This window comes from Rhinopithecus bieti, unplaced genomic scaffold, assembly GCF_001698545.2.
Source record: "Rhinopithecus bieti isolate Rb0 unplaced genomic scaffold, ASM169854v2 scaffold_26131, whole genome shotgun sequence".
Classification (NCBI taxonomy): domain Eukaryota; kingdom Metazoa; phylum Chordata; class Mammalia; order Primates; family Cercopithecidae; genus Rhinopithecus; species Rhinopithecus bieti.
The window spans coordinates 1,632,684-1,648,043 of record NW_016812390.1 but is presented as its reverse complement, the minus strand read 5'-3'; the positions used below and the strand labels follow the sequence as shown (position 1 = coordinate 1,648,043).

At 51.8% G+C, this 15,360-nt stretch overlaps 1 protein-coding gene across 3 annotated transcripts in view; it reads left to right on the top strand.

Annotated features, from left to right (window-relative positions):
• The window catches only part of SLC6A6 (solute carrier family 6 member 6), an 88,199-nt gene that overhangs the window by 13,115 nt on the left and 59,724 nt on the right, over positions 1–15,360 (top strand). For 2 of the 3 annotated variants that reach the window (XM_017896258.1, XM_017896255.1), the window contains exon 2: positions 680–724. The gene's annotated coding sequence lies outside the window, so the exon portion shown is untranslated. The remainder of the gene's footprint in view (positions 1–679; positions 725–15,360) is intronic. The other variant, XM_017896256.1, reaches the window with a different exon arrangement.

Below are 15,360 nucleotides of genomic sequence, written 5' to 3'. Positions count from 1 at the left end.
TCTTCCGGGTTAGTCATGTCTGGGACTGCTTGGCTCAGCAAAGCTCAGCAGATTTCCTGGGCACAGTAATTCTCGCCCCCAAACTGGTTGGTGAATGCCACATCCCCTAAGGATCTTCTCCGAGGCCCTTCACTCTGGCCCTGGTGTGTCCCTGCGCCCCTTGGGAATAGTCAGGCCATGTGACTGAGCTGGTGGGGCGCTCAGGAGTGTGGGCTTTCTGTGGCTAGGGCTGTGGAACAGCTTACCCATTTGCAGCTGAAATCTTGTCCCCCTCTGACCAAGGACAACATGCTGGTTCTTGCTGCTGACTGAGTTTCGGGTACCCTGCATCAAGAAGAGGGGCATGTGTGAGTGAGTGGGAGTGCCTGTGTGAGTGTGTGTCTCATGTGGGTCTGTGTGTGACTGTGAACGTGTGTGTGTCTGACACAGGCAAGTGTTGGGGCTGGGAGTCTGCATATGATTACACATGTGTCTGAGTGTGTGTCTGCATGTGAGCTTGTGCTGGCATGTGTGAGTCTGCCTGTGTGAGCCTCAGCGTCCTGGCCTTTCATGGGGGTTGGTCAGCCCCTCCCCAGCACACACGTCTGGTGGTTACAAGTGGGTGAAAAATCGGGGGCCCTGTGCACCGTCTGCCTCTGACCAGATCTCTTTTTTCCGTCTTTGCTTCCTCTCGTTGCAGTAGATCCAGAGCCAGAACCACAGCCCTTCTGAGGAGCTCCCAAAGGTAAGTGACCTTGGACCTCCAGGTGGGATAGGTGTCTCACACATTGTGCGGTGACCCAAGGTGGGGGGCTCAGGAGCTCCGTGTCTCCCCCAGGCTCTAGGAGGACAAGACAGGACCCCTGAGGCCCACAGACATTGTCCACACCTCACCTCCACGTGGCAGATCCCCTGGCCTGGGTTGGCCACTCTGTGCCTGCTTGGTCCCTAGCTAGTCTGTGCCAGAGAGGGCACAGGGAGGCCCTACAAATGGGCCAAGCACTGGTTTCGGAGACCCAGCCTGGGCCCTGTCCTGGCTCTGCTGCAGAGTAGCTTGGGCAAGTCTGCCATGGGGAGGAGGCCCTCACTGAGTTGATTCTGAAGATTGGGGGTCTGAGCTTGGCTCTGTCTCTGTTAAAGGTTTGTTGTTGAGACAGGGTCATACTCTTGTCACCTAGGCTAGGGTGCAGTGGCGTCATCAGGGCTCACTGCAGCCTTGATCTCCCCAGGTTCAGGTGATCCTCCCACCTCAGCCTCCTTAGTAGCTGGCACTACAGGCGCGTGCCACCATGCCCAGCCTATTTTTGTATTTTTTTGTAGTAACGGGGTTTCACGGTGTTGCCCAGGGCACAGTGGCTCACGCCTGCAATCCCTGTACTTTGGGAGGCCAAAGCAGGAGGATCGCTTGAGGCCAGGAGCTTGAGACCAGCCTGGGCAACATAATGAGCCCCGTCTCAGCAAAAATTAAAAATAATATAAATAAAATTATAAGTAAACAAATAAGTAAAATGGAAAACCTTTGCTAAAGTTGCAAGAGTATTACAGTGGCCTCGCATTATGCCCTTCATTGAGATTTTCCCATGGGTAACATTTGCCACATTCGCTTCATCTCTTTCTCACTAATATGTGAATAAAAATAGTCACGTGAACATTCTTCCATTTTTGCTGAATCATTGGGGAGTAAATTGCAGGCATGATGCCCCTTCACCTCAATCCTTCAGGTCTTTCATAAGAGCTAGGCCAGGCCGGGCGTGGTGGCTCATGCCTGTAATCCCAGCACTTTGGGAGGCCGAGGTGGGTGGATCACAAGGTCAGGAGATCGAGACCATCCTGGCTAACACGATGAAACCCCGTCTCTACTAAAAACAAAAAATTAGCCGGACGTGGTGGCGGGTGCCTGTAGTCCCATCTACTCGGGAGACTGAGGCAGGAGAATGGCGTGAACCCGGGAAGTGGAACTTGCAGTGAGCCGTGATCGTGCCATTGCACTCCAGCTCTGGGTGACAGAGCGAGACTCCATCTCAAAAAAAAAAAAGAAAAAAGAGCAAGGCCGTTCTCTTATATAACCCTAGCACAGTTATCTACCCCAGGACACTGATTTAACATGGATGTGATTCTGTTATCTGTGGATCTTAATGACACTGTGGATTTTAATGACATTGCAGTGTTTATAGCAGCTTTGTTTTTTAGTTCAGGATCATCATTATGTTTTTAAAAAGGGTTTAAGGGATGTCTTCTTCACTGATTTAAGACATTGCCTACTCTAGGGGCTTTCAAAGTCTTATTTAATCCTTGGCATTCATTAAATACATTTTACAGTGGGATGTGGCCTGTGTGCGCATGTACACACACACGCATGTGAAACTCAAGCCCTGAAACTGAAGTTTCTCAGACAATCCTCGTACTTGCCATCTGCTGTGCTCTGGTCTGCTCTGTCTCGTTTAGTAAAAAAGATGGCCTTGACCCCTTACATTGATGTCAAGACCCACTGTGGACTCTGCTTTGGAATTAGAAAACCCTGGCTTCTTGGGCAGAAATTTCTAAGGGGGAAGGTTAAGCTCCCACTGGTCCAGGGTTTAGATTGGTTGGAGTGGGGTCCCCTGTGAAGCCAGGACTAGACAAGCGTTTGTTTGTGGCCCAGAGCTCCTCAGCCTGCTGCTGCTAGCGGCTGGACCAAGTCCTTCCTTTTCATCAAGCCCCACTGGCGTAGAAGGCTTGGTCACAAGCAGCCCCACCCCATGGAGACGTATTCTTTGTGCTGTGACATTGGGCAGGAGTGTGTACCCAGCCAGCCGCTGGGCAGGCATGGAGGTGACCTACTCGACGTCAGCCTCCACACTCGTCATCATAATAATTATAGACGTCAATAATAATAATTGCTGCCACTTCCTGGACTCAGCAGGCTCATATGCTGCCAAGAGGTGTACTGTATTAACTCACGTATCCTCTGTCAACCCAAAGAAGTGGGTGTGCTCTTTACTCTTTTTGAAAAAATATGGCAAATTTATTGAGCACTTACTGCACATCAGGCACTGCTAAACACATCACAGACCCATTCACGGCCTCCTCAGAAGCCCTGTGAAGCGGGCGCTGATGTCATCTCTATTGTACAGATCAGAAAACTGAGGCTTGGAGGGATGAATTGATTGTTCCCAAGGCCACACAGCTAGGAAGGATTTGAACCTTATTGAGCTGACTCTAGCCCACTTCCCCAGGCTGGGAATGGCCTCTGGGTCCAGCCCCTTCCCCTTCCCCCAGGCCTTCCTCCTGGTTAATGAGTAGTCAAAGGCAGCTGGGAAATGAGGCTCCTGCTGCCGGGAGGCTGGAATGTGAGTTCTGCTTTCAGATAAAGAGTCTTGTGCAAGGGGTCCTGCCTGGGATGGGCTGTTACAGGCAATAAACAGAGGTTGCCAATGTTCCTCTTTTTGAGGCTTGCTGATGTATTTGCACTTGGGAGCTCATTTTATAGAAAAGCCTGAGAGGCAGGTTTGCCCTCAGACTTATCTGATGCCTCCTCCAAGCAGCCCTCTTGGCGTATGCTTTCTGAAAGGGCTCCTCGGCCCCCTGACATGGCAGGGGTGTCTAGAGGAACAGGGTGGAAGAACAGACCTTGTCACCTCTGAAGTCTGAGCACTGCTGGGTGTGCGCCCTCTTCACTGGGCACGTCACTTGAGGGCTCTGGCCTTCAGGTTCTCATCTGAGAAGGGGCATGATACGGACATGTGAATGTGTGTTGGTTGTTCAGCAGAGCCTGAACTATTAATGGACAAGCCCAAAAAAGTTTTGTTGACAGGGGGCAACCCGTGTGGTGGAGTCCATGGAGCTGGGGAGTCAGGCAGTCCCTAGTTCAAATCCTGGTTCCAGCCCCTGCCGGCTTCATGACCTGGAGGAGTCACTGAACTACCCGGAGCCTCAGCTACCCACCCCTGAAATGGAGCAATAGTGGCACCCAGGAAGGTTAGAAAGACAGTGATCCTGGGATTTTGAGGTGGGAGTAACCTCATCACTTTGTAAGCACAGTGAGGTTAAGTGCACAAAAGGCCTAGCACATCAGTGCCAAGCACCCCACATGCAATTTCTCATTTTATCCCCCAAGGTGAGCCCCCTAGAGCAATTCCCCACTCCCTCAGCTATGGGGCCAAGTCCAGAAATCAGATTCACCCTCCTGGTGCCTGGGCCAACTTAACGAAGAGAAAAGATTCTTAACAGGGAGACCCTCTCTGGGCTTGTGGTGAGATCTCCCATGGGGTGTCTGCTGCCATGCCCCAAACCCATTGTAAACTGGTGCATGTAGGAGTGTTGGTATAACAGGCCCATGACTTCCGGTGTTGTCAGAAAAGGCCACCTCAGGCCTGTTCAACAAAAGTGTCAACCTCAACATTCGCTTCCTAGAAGGCCCAAGACCGTAATAAAATGATATTTATTGTTTACTCTGGTTATAAAAGTGATACATTTTTGAACGGGTGCAGTGGCTCATGCCTGTAATCCCAGCACTTTGGGAGGCTGAGGTGGGTGGATCACTTGAGGTCAGAAGTTCGAGACCAGCCTGGCCAACGTGGCAAAACCCCATCTCTGCCAAAAATACAAAAATTAGCCTTGCGTGGTGGTGCGTGCCTGTAGTTCCAGCTACTCTGGAGGATGAGATAAGAGAAAACAAGCTGCTGGATTTGGCCCAGTGACCAGTTTGCTGACCTTGTTGTAAGCCATGATTTGTTTGGATAAACCAGCGTTTATTTAATTAATCCCATAGTGATGGGAAATTGACTGGTTACAGTTTCTCTTGTAAACCACTCTGCATTTTTTTTTTTTTTTTTGAGATAGAGTCTTGCTCTGTCACCCAGGCTGGAGAGCAGTGGTGTGATCATACCTCACTACAGCCTTGACCTTCCAAGCTCAAGCCTTCCTCCCACCTCAGCCTCCTGAATACCTGGGATTACATGCATGCCACCGTGCCTGGCTAATTATTTTTTGTAGAGACTGGGTCTCACTATGTTGCCCAGGCTGGTTTCAAACTTCTGGGCTTCAAGTGTTGCTCCTGACTTGGCCTTCCAAAGTTCTGGGATTACAGGCATGAGCCACCGCGCCCGGCCTCTATTTTCAATTGTTGTAAAAGACACATAACGTAAAACTGACCATCTTAACCCCTTGAAAGTGTACAATTCATTTGTGGTAAGTAGATTTAAAGTGTTGTGCAGCCAATTTCCAGAACTTTTTTGTCTGGCAAAGCTGAAGCCAGTAAACGTCTTTTCAGTGGGCGTCTTTACACGTTGGTCTAAGCAAGAACTGGGCTTGCTGGTCGAATGGGGTGCACGTGTTTGAGATGCTGGGCACGTGTTGATAAATCATTGACCCCGAAGAGGTTGCCCTCATTTACACTCTGGCCTGATATCAGTGACAGCCCTGGGGCATCGAGATGGAGGGGTGGCACCTCCCTGGGGAGCTCCTGCCTTCAGGACTTTAGGAAACGGAATTTAAAACAATTCATCCCAGAGAAGCAGCTCCCAGTCTGCCAGCCTTTCTCATTTGGGGAAGATAAGAAAAACCCAGTAAAGCAAAAAATAGCTCTGAGTACTGGGCCAGACTCGCGGTTGAAAAACATACCCCATCCTCTAGAGAAGATGTGCTGTTAGGACCTGAGCTCAGGGCTCCCATGAGCCTGAGTGTGAATGTCATCCAGTTTCTACCCTGCTCTGTGACTCTGGGCACATCGTTCAACCTCTCCATGGGCTTCAGTGTCCTCTGTAAAATCGGTCTGATGTAGAAGCTCCCTTCTCTGGTTCTGAGGGTCAGGGAAGAAAAACTGTGAAAGTTAGCAGTTCTAACTGTGAATGTTAGCTCAGAATGGCACATAGCAGTTCTTCAATAAATGATAGTTATTGTTATTGCTAGTATTATTGTGATTATTTTTGGCACCTCTATCTCAGAGAAGTCTGAATATATGCATGGTAATCGCATCTGCAGCCCTCTGCAGTTTGCACACTTTTTCCAGCTTTGATACCTACATCATCTTGTAGGGTAGTTACTACTGCCCCCATTTACAGGTGAGAAAACTGGGGCTCAGGAAGGCAGTGAGAAACTGGAAGTCAGCCACGTGTCAGGACAGGAGCCTGGGTTTAGCCCGCGTCTTTGGCTTTGGTTTTGCACGCAGCTGCTGCTGGGAGATGGGACCAGGGCAGGCAGGTGCCTCCTCTCTGGCCTCAGCCTCTCGGGAAAGCTTGGGCCTCAGGTGGAGTGACGACACCTTGGGTGCATCTTCTTGTCTGGGCTCTTGGACCCAGCAGGGGTCCTGGGGGATTTCTTAAGGGAGGGGCTTTTCAGAAATGGACAGGGACTTTTGAGACCATGGCTGCCCACCTCAGTGAAGTCTGAGGGGAGTTTCTGGAAGGCATTTCCATCTGTCCATGTGTTCTAAGTCAGTGGACAATTAAGTCCAGAAACCTTCTGGACTTAAAAAGCAGACATGTCCAGGATCCCTGGGGCTGCAGACAGCCTCGGGGGTTTTGGGAGGCTGGCTCCTCAGGCACCCATGAAGGAAGGTGTCCTGGGGCCAGTATTCAGACCCAACTGCCCACAGGGACCCCCAGGGTGCCTTTATCTACTCATGTCTCCACCCACTTGCTAGCAGAGTGGCAGAATTGGGACAAGTCACTAACCCTCTGTGTGACCTCTGATTCGCCACGTGAAAATTAGTGAATAGAATAAATCATTTATTCCCAGGGTAGGTTCTTGGGGTGGCAGTGCCGAGCTTGGGTAACAGTCTCCACCCCTTCGATTTAGGAGCCGGTGCCTTGGTGCAGATCTCTCCCCCAAGCTGAGCGTACTCTAAGTCAGGCACAGAGCATGTGCAGCATAGGGCTGGTGTCCAGGCCCCACCCCAGCTTGGCTGCTTAGTGGCTCACCCTCTGGGGGCCTGCACGCAGGCCACCTTGGCTTCCTGTCGTTGCTTCTCACCCCCACCGTCCTCCCAGCCAGAGGTAGAGTTGCATCCCTGCTCTTCAGCCTCTCAATTCCTAGCCCCAGCTTAGCTCCCGCTTCCAAATCCCCATCCTCACTCCTCTTGCTCTGTGGGGTCCCACCTTGGCCATTGTGTTACATGCCTCCTACCTCCTTTGCTACCTCTGTCACAAGGAGGGGACTAGGTTCTCATTTGTATTTTCCAGGTTGAGTTTTCCTGAGAGCTTCTGCTAGTCTCACAGCCCCTCAAGTCTTTTCTGGGCATTCTGCCTGTCCCAGACAAGGGTCTGTCTCTTGTCCCTTAAGTTACTGGGGGCCCAGAGAGACCAGATTCTGATGAGGAATCCAAGACTGGGTCCACATCAATGAGAAGGAAACCAGGATTGATTGGCAATGTCTGTCAAGGGGGCAAGGTGGGAGGAGGTGGCATGTGTGTCATCCACGTGACACCCTTAGTAATGGGCATTTGCTTTGGAAAAACTGTAGAGGAGCCCAGAGGACTTCAAAAGGACTCTATAGCCAGCAAGCAAGATGTGTCTTCTGGATGGGAAGAAGGGGACAAAGTGCCTCCGGAAGGACAGACAGTGCCCAGGGGAGGGAGCCCTGCTGTGCCAGGCCTTCTCACGCCTCGGTGTGATCTCACACCTGGGATGAGTGTGAGACACTCACACATGAGTGTTGTGAGACAACATTCATTCACTTAGTAAATATTGAGCAACCACTATACACCAGGCACAGTGCAGTTGGTAAAGAGCCAGGAGGCTGGGCCTTATCTCAGGTGGGTAGAGGGAAGCTGTTTGTGACTGTGGGCTCATGAGCCTGTCTGCCTCCACCTTTTCATCCACTCTCCTCATAACAAGCCTCCTGAGGCTGAGGCTCAGAGAAGTGCAGTGACCTGCTCATGGTCACACAGCACCTTGAGACCTCAGGCCTCTGCTCCTCTCAGATCCACCCATCCTGTTGTGGTGCTGTCAAGAGAATAGTCTTTGATGCTCCTTCTTTGGGCAAGTCCATCTTCTGCCTGGGCCTCAGTTGCCCCATCTGTAAAATGGGCCCTATGATATCTACTGGGTTAGCAAGTGCATATAGGAGAAAGCAATTTGGTATTTTGAAAATACCAGATGTGCCTTATTAAGTAATATTGGTCACAATTCAGGGGTGGTTTATTCACATTTAACAATCCAGACATTCAGTGAAGTCTCTCACCCAAAAGAGACAAATCAGGGAGTGTGGCCTTCTGTGGGCCAAGCGATCCCTGGGCGGCCGAGTCTGGAAGCCTCATGGCTGCGTTCTGGACCTGCCAGATGATTCTGGGGAGAAAGGTTGTCCCAGCTTAAGATCATGGAGTCAAGACCTTTTGTTTCCCTTTGGCCTTTCTAGTCCATTTGAGAAAGTCACCTTTTCAAAGCGCTGCCAGCTCTGCTGAGTAGGGGAAAGGCCCCAGCAAGAGTGTTTGACGTCAGGGGAAGTTTGGGGAAAATCTCTAAGCATGTAAACATTGAGAATTGAAAGTCTGATCAGTCATCCAAACGTTATGGACTTTTGCTGTGGCTCAGGCCCCAGCTGGGGCTAGGGACCCAGAAATGAGCTGCCCTCTGTCCAGCCTTGGAACTTGTGTGGGAAGATGCTACAAATCAGGACCCTGTCAGGGGTGAGGAGGGTCTCAAAGGTGCTTTGGGCACGCAAAGTTACAAAAAAAAAAAAAAAAAAAGCTCCCAGAGGTCTTGAATATCAAAAATATGCCAGTTGGGCACCAGACAGTGAGGGCATTCCCAGTAGGGGAAACAGCCTGTGGAAAGGCCTGGTATAGAGTGGAAGCCTGGAGTGGCTTTCTAGAAGCTCTAAGGAGTGCAGCGTGGCTCGGGTGTCCTGCTCTGGGCAGTGGGGAGGGGAGACAAGCTGCCTGGGGTGGGGGTGGGGGTGGCTTGTGACCTCGGATCTGTTCAGAGTGGTTGGTCTTGATTCATTCTGGGGAACCAGCCAGAAACAGGAATCCTTATTTCATGGTTCCAGGTGCCCCTTAAAGGTAGTGCTTGTTGTTTTGAAAACTGGCTTCTGAACAGACAAATCCTGCCTTCCCCCAAACACGGCTGCAGGAGAATCGCAGGCACAGCCACAAGTCCCCAGAGGAAACCCAGTCTAACGAGGTGTCTAACCCAGTTTGCTGACTCACGTGGTTTTGGGAGCCCATGAAGTGCATTGGGAGGGAGAGGACAGGGACGCAGCGCTGTCGAAGGAAGCTCCGTCGAAGCTGCCTGTTTGACACACNAAGCTGCCTGGGGTGGGGTGGGGTGGCTTGTGACCTCGGATCTGTTCAGAGTGGTTGGTCTTGATTCATTCTGGGGAACCAGCCAGAAACAGGAATCCTTATTTCATGGTTCCAGGTGCCCCTTAAAGGTAGTGCTTGTTGTTTTGAAAACTGGCTTCTGAACAGACAAATCCTGCCTTCCCCAAACACGGCTGCAGGAGAATCGCAGGCACAGCCACAAGTCCCCAGAGGAAACCCAGTCTAACGAGGTGTCTAACCCAGTTTGCTGACTCACGTGGTTTTGGGAGCCCATGAAGTGCATTGGGAGGGAGAGGACAGGGACGCAGCGCTGTCGAAGGAAGCTCCGTCGAAGCTGCCTGTTTGACACACAACACCGGCTGGAGATGCAGCTGGTATTTGCCCAGTGTGGCAGATCTGGAGCCCAGGGGTGTTTGTTTCTGCCTCTCTCTGCACTTAGCTGGATGCTAACAAGGGGTGGAGTCAAGGTCAAGTGTTGGTTGAACGAGGGCATGAAATGAAAGATGGCTAATCTTTCTTGGGCACAGAGTATCCTGTTTCTCCGGAGAGCAAATCCAATCGTGTATTCGAGGCACTTCCTTGCACCTTCCTTGTGTAATTCGCAATGACCCATTTTACAGATGATGCAACTGAGCCCCCCAGGGGGGTGACATTCCTGAGGTCACCAATTGCAGCTGGCAAGGGGTGCAGTATTAGGTTCCACCTAAAACCTTCTAGGTGATGCAGCACAGGTGAAGGGTGGAAGTAGGCAAAGCTTATTTGTTGAGTCCCGCAGGAGCTGCCTGCACTGGGAATACAGAGCCCAAGCAGCAGAGGCAGGGAGGGCCCCTCCTTTCCACCCACATTATCAGGAGGAATTATGTAGAACTCGGCCATCTGGGGGTCAGCAGGAACTGCTTGACCAAATAAATAGATGAGTCAATTAAAAAGGACAGATTTCTTGGCTATATATAGTTGTGGCCTAAATCTCAGGTATCCTTGCCCCCAAGGAGTAAAGGGAGCCGTTTTCAGATGGCCCAGGCTATGGACGAGAGAATAAGCTGATTACACCCTAGGCTGCAGTGGGTGAGACACTTTGCAGCAGTGAAAGGAAGCTCTAAGGAGGTGAGGGGTGGGTGGGGGACTCGGGGCAGGGAGGATGGAAGGCAACAATTGCATTTCCAAAAATGATGTGGGTTGGGAGACTACCCACGGTCCTTCCCCTCATCAATTTCGTTGAGATTAGTCACACCCCTGGATATCAGCCTCTTAATTTCTCTGGCCAGTCTGAATTTAAATGGCTAAACATTTCTTCCCTAGCCTGCAGGGTCAGTAGTTAGTAATCACGGCAGGTATGCAGGACTCTCACCAATTATGAGTGTAATTAAATGGGAAGATCCTTGCAAGCATTGAGCACTGGGCCTTGCGCAGCCAGGGCTGTTAGCCGCTGCTCTAGTGATTGAGGCCAGCTGCCACCTGGTCCGTGAAGATACTTTTGATCTGGGCTGATTCAAGAGACCTGGATTCTAATCCTTGAGTTAATTTGAAAACATAATTCCCTTGCCTCCTGCTGGTTTCAGTTTCCCCCTGTGTCAGGTTGAGGGGGAGAGACTTCTTGGTATCTAAGGTCACAACCAGGCGGTAGCCCAGAGCCCAGTGGTTACGGATCCAGACTCCAGTCCACCACTTCCTGGCTGTGCAACCTCGGTCAAGTCGCTTATTGATTCGGAGCTGTAGTTCCTCATCTCCATTTGGGGTAAGTCCCCCCAACCCATCTCAAAGGGTGGCTGGTTAAGGATTGGGTAAAATAATGTGTCCACCTGCTGATCCCTAAACCACACAGGCAAGCACGCAGCCCAGGGAGCTGGGACTGGCTATGAGGCTGGAGGATTTTGCATACATTTAAAGCATTTCCAGTGTGCTTTTAAGCCCCATTAGACTCTAAGATGCTACAAAGTCTCGCTACTTTCAGACTAATTAGGAGAAAAGTAAGCAGCTGTAATCAGTGAAAAATGATTTAAGGAAAGAAAAAAATATTTAGCCTGATTAAAACGTTTCTATTAGCTAGAATTATGTAAAGTGCCCATCACAGTGCCAGATAGACAGTGTCAGCTGCAGTTATTATTTCAGCTATACAAGAACAGGTGGAATTAGGAGAACCAAGGGTTACTATGACAATAAGCCGAGACCCTCCTCATCCCTACCTGGGAGGAGGGCTGGCCCTGCCCTAGAGCTTCCTGTGGTCTTAGTGAGGAAGAAGAAACTTCTGGACCGGCTTCCCAGAGGAAGGTGCACCTGAGGATGAGCAGGAATGTGTCTTCCAGGGCCTGGGAATGGCAGGGCCTCCCAGAAACGGTGTGGCGATGGGGAGTTCTGAGATAAAGAAACCCCTCTCTGGCTTTCGTTCTGCTGTGGAGTGTTCTTATGTGGTGTACTTTCCTGGAAAACACAGCCGCCCAGCACCCTGCTCTGTGCTGGAAGGGGCATTGTGACCTCATGCTCAGATATTCCGAGGCACAGATAGCCTGGGTGCTGGGTGTCTTCCACACTCTGTCTGGCTGCTTCTGTGCCTCAGTCTCCCCTGCCACTAGTGAGTGAGTCATGCTTGCTTGTCCACCCCTGTCCCCATCTGCTCACAGAGCCTCTGCCCCTTTCCAGAACCACATTGGGTTCCCTTCTGTGACTCATGCCCTGTGAGGTCACCGGCAACTGCAGTCACCTGAGAAATGGGGTTCAGTGGACTGTGCCCACAGTAAGAGGGTTCAGGGAGCCAATATGGGAGCCCTTTGGTCACATTTAATTCCTGTCAACCTGGGTGGCCCTGCCAGAGCCCCCAGTAGGATAGAGGTCTTGCCCAGAGGCCTGCAGCTTGAAGGAGAGCATGGCTCCTCTCACTGAGGATACTTGCCCAGGTCGCCCCCCCACAGACCACACTGGGAGCCTCTGTTTTCTCACCTCAGCCCAAATCCTTGCTGCAGGCAGCCTCTCAGTACCTGAGCTGACACAAGGTGGGTTGCCAGGTGGACAGGGGTTGGCGGAACCCTCCCATGGGGCCAAGGACCTCCGTGGGATTTGGGGCTCTGTGTTTCCTAGGCCTGGGAGAGAGCCCCCAAACCAGCAGGGAGCCCTGCTGGTCCTAGGACATCCAGGCAGCAGGGGAGGGAACTGAACATCCAGACCAGACCTAGGACATGGGAGACCAAGGCTCTCGTCCAGGCTTAAGCAGCCCTTCTCCACTTGGGCCTCAGTTTCCCCACCTGTGAAATGGAGACATTAGGCCAGATGATAGTGTTGAATTTCACAACCTACTCCAAATTCAAAAACAAAATTTGGATTGAGAGATGGAGTAACCTGCCCTTAGACTGGCACACTTTTAATTTTACCACCGTATGGGGATTTTTTTTTTTTTGAGTGACCAACTGGTCTCACTATGATGTAAAAGGAGAAACCACATACCAAAAAGTAATAATACCCCAAAAAGTATAAGGCAGTAATGTTAGAAGGCAGGGATACCTCACACTGTGGGCTGGGGAAGGCTTCATTCCAGAGTGGCATAGCCCACAACCCGGCCTTGGATAGCCACAGAGTAGAAGCCCTTTGGCAAGACTTAAGAGCCAACCACAATAATTGCATCTGTCCTGAGTCCTGCTATAGGCAGGCAGCTCTTCCAGATTAGCTCCAGCATGAGTAGCTGTTCCCCTTCACACGTGGAGCTTTAATGTACACTTCTCTGGGCACCTGGCCCTGTCCTGAGCAATTACCCTGGTGTGGTTGCCATCCACTCTGTGAAGTCGATGCCATTATCAGCCATGTTTTACAGCTGAGGAAACTGAGGCACAGAGCATATGCTGCCCAGGGTTGCAGAGCTGGGGTTTGAGCCCCATCACCTTGGCTTCAGAGCTTCCTGGCTAGCCCTGCCTTCCTTCCCAGACCTCTGTCTGCTTACCGTATGTGAACTCTGGGCGTTAAGTTGTTGGGCTGACCTGTCATTCAATGATGCCTAAATGAGGGGTCCTCGGTGCTCAAGGACCTTCAGCCAGGAGCTGTGGGGTTTCAAAGCTGCCATGTCGAGGGGTCCCAGTATCTGATTTCTGCAGTTGCAGCCATCCTGGGGGCCACGCAAGGTGACATTCCTCTCCTGAAGGTTTTCTCTCCAACTGCCCAAGGTGTCCGCAGTGGCCAGCAGGTGACAAGAAGCTGCGTGGCCACCCTGCTCCAAGAAGCTGCCCTGCTGTTCCCTCCTGTGGGTTGTTGGGGCCACTCTGCAGATCCACAGCAAAGTCCTTTTCTACTCTCGAGTCTTGTTCCCAGCCCCTGTAACTTCCATTTCCCCAGCTTAGCAGGTGCCACCATCCCAAGGGCCAGAAGGGTACTCAGTACTTTGCATGGGGAACTGCAGGCCTTGATCTGGCCCCCCGCTCCTCCACTCTGCTTTCTGCCCTGAGATGCTCCCCTAACTGTATCCTAAGGGCCAGGGGAGGGAGGTGATGGCAGGTTTTCCCATCTGTGCTCAGATCCCCAGGGAGCCACCAACCCAGGGGACTCACATTGCTCAGTCAGCAAGAGTACGGATGGGGACCCCAGGATCCCCCAGTCACACCCATTGCAGAAGAGCAGGCTGGCCCCTGAAAGACCCAGGGAGAGACAGTTGGAATAGAAGGGAGGGGGCAGCTAGGAGGAGGCCCAGGTGTCAGGGTGACACCCTGAATCTCAGAACCGGGGTGTTATGGTGACACCTTGAATCTCAAAACCGGTCGGCTGGTGTTTGGGCCCTGGTCTTGGCTCTGTGAGATGATCTGTAAAGCACTCGGCGGGCATGGCCCCCAGAAGATGCTCAGCAGGGCCTCGGCTCAGAGTTCAGGCTGCCCATGGTTTTAGGAAGAATGCCGGTCAATTTTGTCATCATCCTGATAGCTTGAACTTTCTAAGTGCCTGCTGTATGCCAGGCACTTTTCTAAGCAGTCCATACATGTTTGGTTCTTTAATCTCTCAACAGCCTCACGACTTAGGTACTGTTATTGCCTCCATTCTATAGTTGAGGAACCTGAAGCACAGACAGGTTTATTTATGGTGTGCAACTTTCTCTCCTGGGGAGGGTGCCTTCACCGAGAGGGGGCTGTGTGTGCAGGTGTGTGGGAGGGACAGTTGGGACCCTGCGCCTCCAGGCTGATGAGTCTCCTGAGAGCAGGTCTCAACCACAGTCCAGAGTGGGGCAAGCCTCACCTTGCTCAAGCAGTGTCAGCAGAGCCTCCGGTGGCCTTTCCTGCCATTGGTCCCTATGCCTGGGGAGGTGGTGTTTAAGGGACAGGTGTTTCTGCTGTTGGGGAAGTCCCACCTGCTGCCTCCACTGGAGAAAGTGACCCGCCACTGCTGGGTGACAGCGAGGGGAGCCCCTAAGTCCCAGGCAATGTGCCTTGCAGCTCGTTCCTGTCCTTGGAGACACTGCCTGGGGCCTGCCCAGCTGAACTGTGCCCCTCGCCTGCTGCAGAGACAAGGCCAGGCTTCTTTTTCCCTCTCTACGCCGCACTCCCAGGAGTTGGGGTTGGTCTCCAAGGCTTCTCCCCTCAGTATCAAACATGCAGGCCCCACTCAGCTGCCCAGCTCCAGAAGCCCTTGGTACCCCCTGCCAGCCCTTGCCTTGATTTCTCAAACTCCCTTTCTCTTTAGCAAGTGGATAAAGGCATATTGGCTCTGTCCTGGGCCCACATCTGGGCTCTGCCACTCGCTACAGAGTAACCTTGGCCAGGTCATTCTCCTCTGAGCCTCGTTTTCCTTATTTGTATAATGAGGGCCAAGGTCTTCATCTGCCAGGGCCTGGTGAGGAGCAGCAGCAATAGGGAATAAGAGACCCTCTGGCAAACTCTCAAGTCCAGGACAAATGGCTCTTGGGATGATCCTGGACTTAGTGAGGCTGGCAGAAGTGAAACTCAGCCTAGCCCAGCCCCTAGATGCTCACGGTCTGGCAGATGAGACGTCTGTGCACACACGCATCACATGCACGCACTGTCACCGGCCAGCCGTAATCTCTTTCCTGAGCTGATTTTGTTTGATGTGTTGCCCAAGTGCCTCCCAGTTCATTAGCACCGCCATTCCCAACCTCACCTGATTTTAAGATTCACTTGGAAAGCTGGTTAAACAGGACAGATTCGTGCTCCCCCCCC